Source organism: Sciurus vulgaris, assembly GCF_902686455.1.
Source record: "Sciurus vulgaris genome assembly, chromosome: 15".
Classification (NCBI taxonomy): domain Eukaryota; kingdom Metazoa; phylum Chordata; class Mammalia; order Rodentia; family Sciuridae; genus Sciurus; species Sciurus vulgaris.
The window spans coordinates 56873177-56880128 of record NC_136476.1 but is presented as its reverse complement, the minus strand read 5'-3'; positions in this window follow the sequence as shown (position 1 = coordinate 56880128).

The following is a 6952-nucleotide window of genomic DNA, read 5'->3' as shown; positions in this document are numbered from 1 at the left end:
GTCCAGGAGACAGAGGCGTTCCCCTGGGGGGGTGACCGAAGACACCTGCACAGGAAAGATGGAATTTAATTTGGGCCCTGAAAAGTAAGTGGACTTCAGAGTTGGAAGAGCTTTCCAAATGGAGAGTTTTGTGTGTACAGAGCAACACGGAGGTTGGGGTGTGTGGTCCTGCAGGAAATGGAAGTGACCAGGGCCAAAGCAGAGCCAGTAATCACAATGAGGGATGGCAGTCTGGCTCTCTGCTTGGACAAATCCTCCAAACCACACTTTCAAATGAAAGCAAGCCCTGGCAACACTGTCATGTGAGTTAGGGAGGACCCGAGCCCCAAATGAATGAGACATCTCCCAAGGTAGCTCACGTTATCACCAGGAATTTAGGGACAAATAAATGCCTAAGCATAGATACAGAACGTTATTTTTTCATTGATTGTAATATAATTTTTGTGCACATTAAACATGTAGGCTTTTGGCAAGAAATATTTTCCTGAAAAAGGAAGCAAAGAGATTTGGGGAGGTGTGGCAGATCTCCGGGTCCCTTTTGATGGCTGTCAGTCATTGGAAGGGCGGGCCTTTGGGCATCATGGTAGGGACTTAAGGGGAGAAGTCATGGAGGGAAGGTTCTGGACGCTTCCGGGCTCAGGTGAGAATTCCAACTTTGCTCCTTTCTGATTGCAAAGTACTAAGCACAGGATCCGGCACTTGGTGAAAGTTAGTAGTCTTGTTGCTAAAATTCCTCATGACTGTCCTTCACCCCATATCAAATGAAGAAGCCAGTGTCTGGGGCCACCCAAGGGTCAGCCCACTGACAACAGCATGTGGTTCCAGTGTCTTCCTCTGGTTCTGTCTCTCCTTCCTGCACCCACCTCAGGGACACAGGAGAGAAGGTTGAACTCCAGACCCCCATCTGGGTGGTTTCTTAAGTGAATCAACTGGCCCCGTGGAGATGCGAACAGTATCCCATGCAAACAGATGTAGAACAGTGTCCCAAGAGCCAGCCAGCAGCAGGGGACCCTGCCAAGACAAATACAAAGAAAAACTTGAGGCATCAAGTACCCACTTTCCACAAAGGGAAACAAAACAAGAAGTTAGAAAACCAATAGCTTACTTACCATTGTAGCTGTAATATGGGAAAGATTGGTTGGATCCTTAAGTTCAGTTTGCCACTTTCCCTGGGCTGTCTTGGGCAAATCACTAGACCTCTTTAAAACTCCATTTCCTCTTCTGAGCAATGGGCATACTGACACCTCGAAGAATTATTAACGATAATTAGATGATGCATGTGAGGGCAATATACAGTAGGTTGACACAGAGCTAAGACTTTTAGCCTTGGGGGTGGGGATACAATCCTTTGTGCCTTGCTTGGCAGAGGGAGCCTGCAACTCCCCCCAGATTCTCTAGAAGGGCCCTCATTGCACCTCCATGCAAAGATTAGAGACACCAACATCAAGTATTTTTATTTTGTTTCTATTGTAAGATTAAATGCAATTTCAAAAAACATCAGAGAAGAGAGAAAAAAGAAAATTAAGACAGGAAAAGCAATAGTCAGTCATAGACACCCAACATAGTGGGTTGGCTTTTGTTTTAATCTTTCTGTTGTTTATTGTTGTTGGAGGTTTTCTAATGAATGGAGTCATCCTCTGGACAGATTTCACAAAATGAAAATATAAATGGGGTAAAAAAAAAATAAAAAAGCCAAAGGCAGTAACAAAACAGTGACTCAAGAAACATCTTTTTTTTTTTTTTTTTCAGAAAAGGAACACATGTTCATGGTAAAAAAAAAAAAAAAAAAAAAAAAATTTCAGGTGAGAATATATCTGTCCACCCTTCTCATTGTCCCTCACTCCTGATCCTATTAGTTAGAGTTAACTGCTCTTGTCAGAAACTTATTCTTGGTTGTTTCCACACTGCAAATGATGGTCTCCAGGTTTATGTTTGTTTGTTTGCTTGTTTTTTGGTACCAGGAACTGAACCCAGGGGTGCTTAACCATTGAGCCACATCCCCGGCCCATTTTTATATTTTATTTAGAGACAGGGTCTCCCTAAGTTGCTTTGGGCCTTGCTAAGTTGCTGAGGCTGGCCTTGAACACGAGAGCCTTCTACCTCAGCCTCCTGAGCCCCTGGGATTATAGGCGTGCACCACCGTGTGGCCTCTATTTTTTGAAGAAGAGAGAATTTAGAAAATTCCCAGAGGCATCTAATTTGCTAAAAGATAATGAACATCATAGGAAAGAATTAAGTGCTTTCCTGGATCATGACAAAATAAAGATATCAATCAAAGAAACTCCCCAAAGGAAGTCCAGATGGCCATGCAACTGAACTTCACCATGCTCGGTGGCCTGCAATGTCCATGCCCTTGAAATACTCGGGAAAACTATCCAGCAGAAAGCAACACCTGATGCACATAGTGGATCCTTCAGAAAACCGACCCAAGCAGGAGAAAACCCTCCCTAATGGACACAGGAGCAAACTTTCTTGTAGGCTGATTCCTTGGACAGAGCCATGGGGCCACCAGAATTCAGGGGTCTTGTGCAGGGTGGGACAGTGTCAGGATGAGAGTAACACTCATCACATAAAGTGCATTATCCCAAAATATGGGATATGTTATGTTGTCATTCAGATTTTCGAAGCATGTGAAACAAACAAACAGTAGATTGCTATGATTTGAATGATGGTATCCCTCCACGATTCACCTCGAGACCCAGTCGTCATGGCGGAGGGTTAAGAAGTGGAATTTTTGTCTGTGTGACTGATCTGATCCTGCAATATGTATAATCAGAAAAGTGAGAGATTATACTGTATGTATGACCTGTCAAAATGTATAAATTTTTTTAATTGTTATGTACAACTAATTAAAACAAAATTTAAAAAAAGTTTAAAAAAGAAGTGGAATTTTTACAAGATTAGGTCATGAGACTCCCACCCTCAGGAGTGGGTTTCCTAACCTTATAAAAATGGTTTGAGGGGCCTCCTGCCCCTCCTGCCATGTGGGGCCACAGAAGGTGCCATCTATGAGGAACTGGACCCCTGCCAGGCACCAAATCTGCTGGTGTATTGTCTTAGATTTCCCAGCCTTCAGAACTGTGAGCAATTTCTGTTTATAAGTCACCCAGGCTGAAGTATTTAGTTATAGCAGCTCAAATGGACTAAGACAAACATACTGGACTTTACTAAAATGTTCATGAAATTGGAATGAGTGGAATTATAAAAAAATGGACAAAGAGTAACTAAAATACCACTAAAGTCAGATGCCAGACTGCATCCTTTCTTATTGAGTATGATATAGAGCAGTTGGGATGGGGCAGGAGAAATAACTGATTTCATTAGGAAAAAGCAAATTAAAAGACTCACTGTTGTACTCAGAGAGAGAGTTGGAACAAGATTGGCACCAGAGGAGGCTGCTGCATCCTATCACGGTGTGCTTTGGAAAATCTGGCCATAAATCAGATTCTTAGAAAGCAAATCATATTTGCCCAATAGGAATGGTACTATAATTGCAGCTTGCTCTGCTGGTCAAGAATTCAGCATTAAATTATCCCATGTAACCCCCACCCCAAGCTGACCGCCAGCCACAACAGGAGCCCTCTGTGGCAGACTCTCACACTACCCCATTGCCACCTGGCCCCCAGCACCCCAGGAGGAAAAGGCTACCTCCTCTCCCTGTGAACCACACTCAGAGGCCATCCCTGTCCCCAGGTCCCTGGTGGAAACACAGCAGGTGCCCAGGTCGGATGGTCAGAACTTACTTTTTTATTCAACAAACACATTGCTTGCTTGGTGTGTGGCTGCAGTGTCACCTCTGGAGAGGAACCCAGAGTTATAAACAGCTACCAAGGCAAAGCAATGGGATGCCCAAAAGCCATTCTAGAATATGCTGAGATAAAACAAAATGCTGTGTTTTGTTGACTCTAAAACATCTTTGTTTTATGTATCATGGAAATTAAAAAGAAAAAAAAAACAAAAAAAAAACAAAACAAAAAAAAAACACTTCCAACCCTAAGGCACTGTGACGGGCGCCCCATCCCAGGTAGGAAGGAGAGTGTTTCCTCAGGTGGTGGAATAGGGTCATCAACTTCTGAAGAGTGGTAAGTTTATCTCTTGGCATGAACCAAGCCTCCACGCTGGAGTTGAGAAAAGGGAGTGGTTACTTCTCCTGAGTGACCGGAAGGAGGCATTGAAGAGGAGGTGACTTCAGAGGATTCCGCCAGTGTGAGACAGAACGGGAAGAGCATCCCAGCCCGAAGGACTAGCAGGAGCGAAGGTATGAAGGCTGATGAGGCAGCCTGGCTGTGAACCAGCTCATGTCTTCTAAATAGTCAGAATTTAGAAGGTGTGGGGGACAGAGCTAGCTGTTAAAGCTGGAATCTCTGAAGCCACATTGTAAATAGCCCATAATCCCAGGCTTGGGGGTTGTATCCTATGGTAACATGGAGCCATAGAATGTTTTGCACTGGGGAGTGACAAGATGATAGCTAAGCTTTGAAAGAGGTGTGTTGGCAGGGTAAGTGAAGGATAGGCTACAGAAGAGTAAGGATAGAGGTAGGGATTTAAGCTAGACTAGCAGCCAGCCAGGCTGGGGTAGGTGAGGGGCAAATCCTGCACATGGATCCTTATGAGGAAAGCCTGATTGTAAAAGTCTAAGGCCACCATGTGGCTCTGAGAATACAACACCTATAGCCATCTCCAACAACAAACAGTATTGAGTGAAAGAAGCCAGATACAAAAGAAGCCAGATGCTGAGACATTCACATCAAGTCCAAGAAGTGCCAAAAACTAGTCCATGTTGTTGGCAGTCAGCACTGTGCTTTCCCTAAGGGAGGAGAGTGACCAGGGACACCACAGGGGCTCCTGAAACTGGTAGCGTTTTGGTTCTTGGGTCTGGTTATATAGGTCTGTTTACTTTGTGCAAATTCATTGAACTGTGTATTGAAGATTTGTGCACTTTGTGTGTGTGTGTGTGTGTTGTATCTCAATAAAATTTATAAGAAGGAAGAGGAGGAAGAGGGGGAGGAGCATTTTATGGTTTGGATATGAGGTGTCCCCAAAAGCTCATGTGTGAAACAATACAAGAACATTCAGAGGTGAAATGATCGCGTTACGAGAGTCTTAACCCAATCAATGACTAGATCCCCTGATGGGATTAATTGAGTGGTAACTGAAGGCCAGTAGGATGTGGCTAGAAGAGGTGGGTCATGGGGGACATGGCTTTGGGGTATATATTTGTATCCTGCAAGTGGGTCTCTCTCTCTGCTTCCTGATCATCATGTGAGCGGCTTCCCTCTGCCACACTCTTCCACCATGATGTTCTGCCTTACCTCGAGCCCTGAAGAGTGGAACCAGCTGTCTATGGACCAAGACCACTGAGACTGTGAGCCCCTAAATAAGCTTTTCCTCCCCTAAAATTGTTCTTGTCAGGTCTTTTAGTCACAGCAGCAAAAAGCTGACTAAAACAGAGGAGCAGAGAGTCCTGCTCACCTTTGCTTGCTCTGAACACACCACGCCATGCCCCTTGGGTGGTCTGTGACATTCTCCCGTAGCCTTGACTCATTCTGGGTTGACCTCCTGCACGTTCCAGCAGGTTCCTTCTACTCCTCAGTTCTGGACCTTGACTTCCAGTTCCTCTCCATGGCCCCAACTATTATTATTATTCCTCTGCTTCTCTGGGTAGAGAATAACCAGCAAACAGAAAATAACAGTGCGATCAGGATTAAGAGGGAAATGCATGGGGAGAAGACCTACCAAGGGCACCCAGATTCTGTAAGCGAGCCCGTGTCTCCAGGTGAAGTGCCAGACAAAGCACCTGTAGGCCAGGCCTGGAGACGGTGGATGGACCTAGAGAAAGCATCGGAATCTCTGGGGGTGAGCAAAAGGCAGGGCCTGTGCAAGAGGGACAGGTGTGGCTGGGCTCTGATTTTCTTCAGCCACTGGTGATGTGGACATTGGTCCTCAGCAGCACTTGAGACTGATCATGCAGATGCTTGGAGGAGAGTCGTGCTTCCTGGAAGTGGGCGTGTGTTCACCCAGAGCATCCCAGCCCAGCTGTGTTCACCTTTATTCCAGGAGGTAGCAGTCCAGTAAGTCAGAGAAATGAGGAGCCAGCACATAGCTGGGCTTTAGCAGGGGATCAGCAAGCGTTCTCCCGATACCCTAAAATGCAAGATGGAGAAATGGGAGGAACACGTGCAAGTTGGGGGACTTTTCAGAAGGTTTAATGCCAGGACTCCCAGGTGGGAAGATGACCCCCTCAAGTAGGCAGTCCCAGGACTGTGACTTGGGCAGTTTTCTTTTTAACATTTTGACCAATGTTTACAAATTAGAAAGAAAATCAGGTGGTCCAATAGCAGTGGCACTATGCAAGAGCAAGGAAAGCATGAGGGAGAAGACCCACCGTGCAGGATGCCCTCGACAGACTGGAACATCACAATATAACCACCGATGGAATGCTCCAATTCTGTTCCTAGGTCCCCAAGCTAAACTGCTGACACATGGGATTAGAGAGATCTGGCTTGCTGTTCACTTGAAACGGCAGCAACAACCCCACAGAAAACAAGCCTAGGCTCTTGGAGAACCACAAGCTTCTAGGAGTCAAAGCAGGGGTGAGGCTGCTAGCAAAATGGGAGTAACTCTGGCCTGCCAGGACGGAGGCCTGAACTTGAAGTACGGCCCTTACCGTTCTACATGTTTCTTGGCCCAAAGGGAGGGTTCTGTGATTAATTCTGCTACCACCTTTGAAGAGAGCGCTGGGCAGACTAGAGAGCGGGGAAGTTGAGGGATCTGGGGACATTTCTCCTAAGGAAAGGCAGACTTGGTTGGGGTGGGGTGTGAGGAGATGCCTGTAAAGCTGTCTTTGGTGAGGGTGGCCGTTGATGAGGGAGAGTGCTGTGGAATCCAGCTGCAGATTAGGATCCAGAGTAGAGCCTTCAGGAAAGCTGACTTTTGTGGGGCCTAACACAAA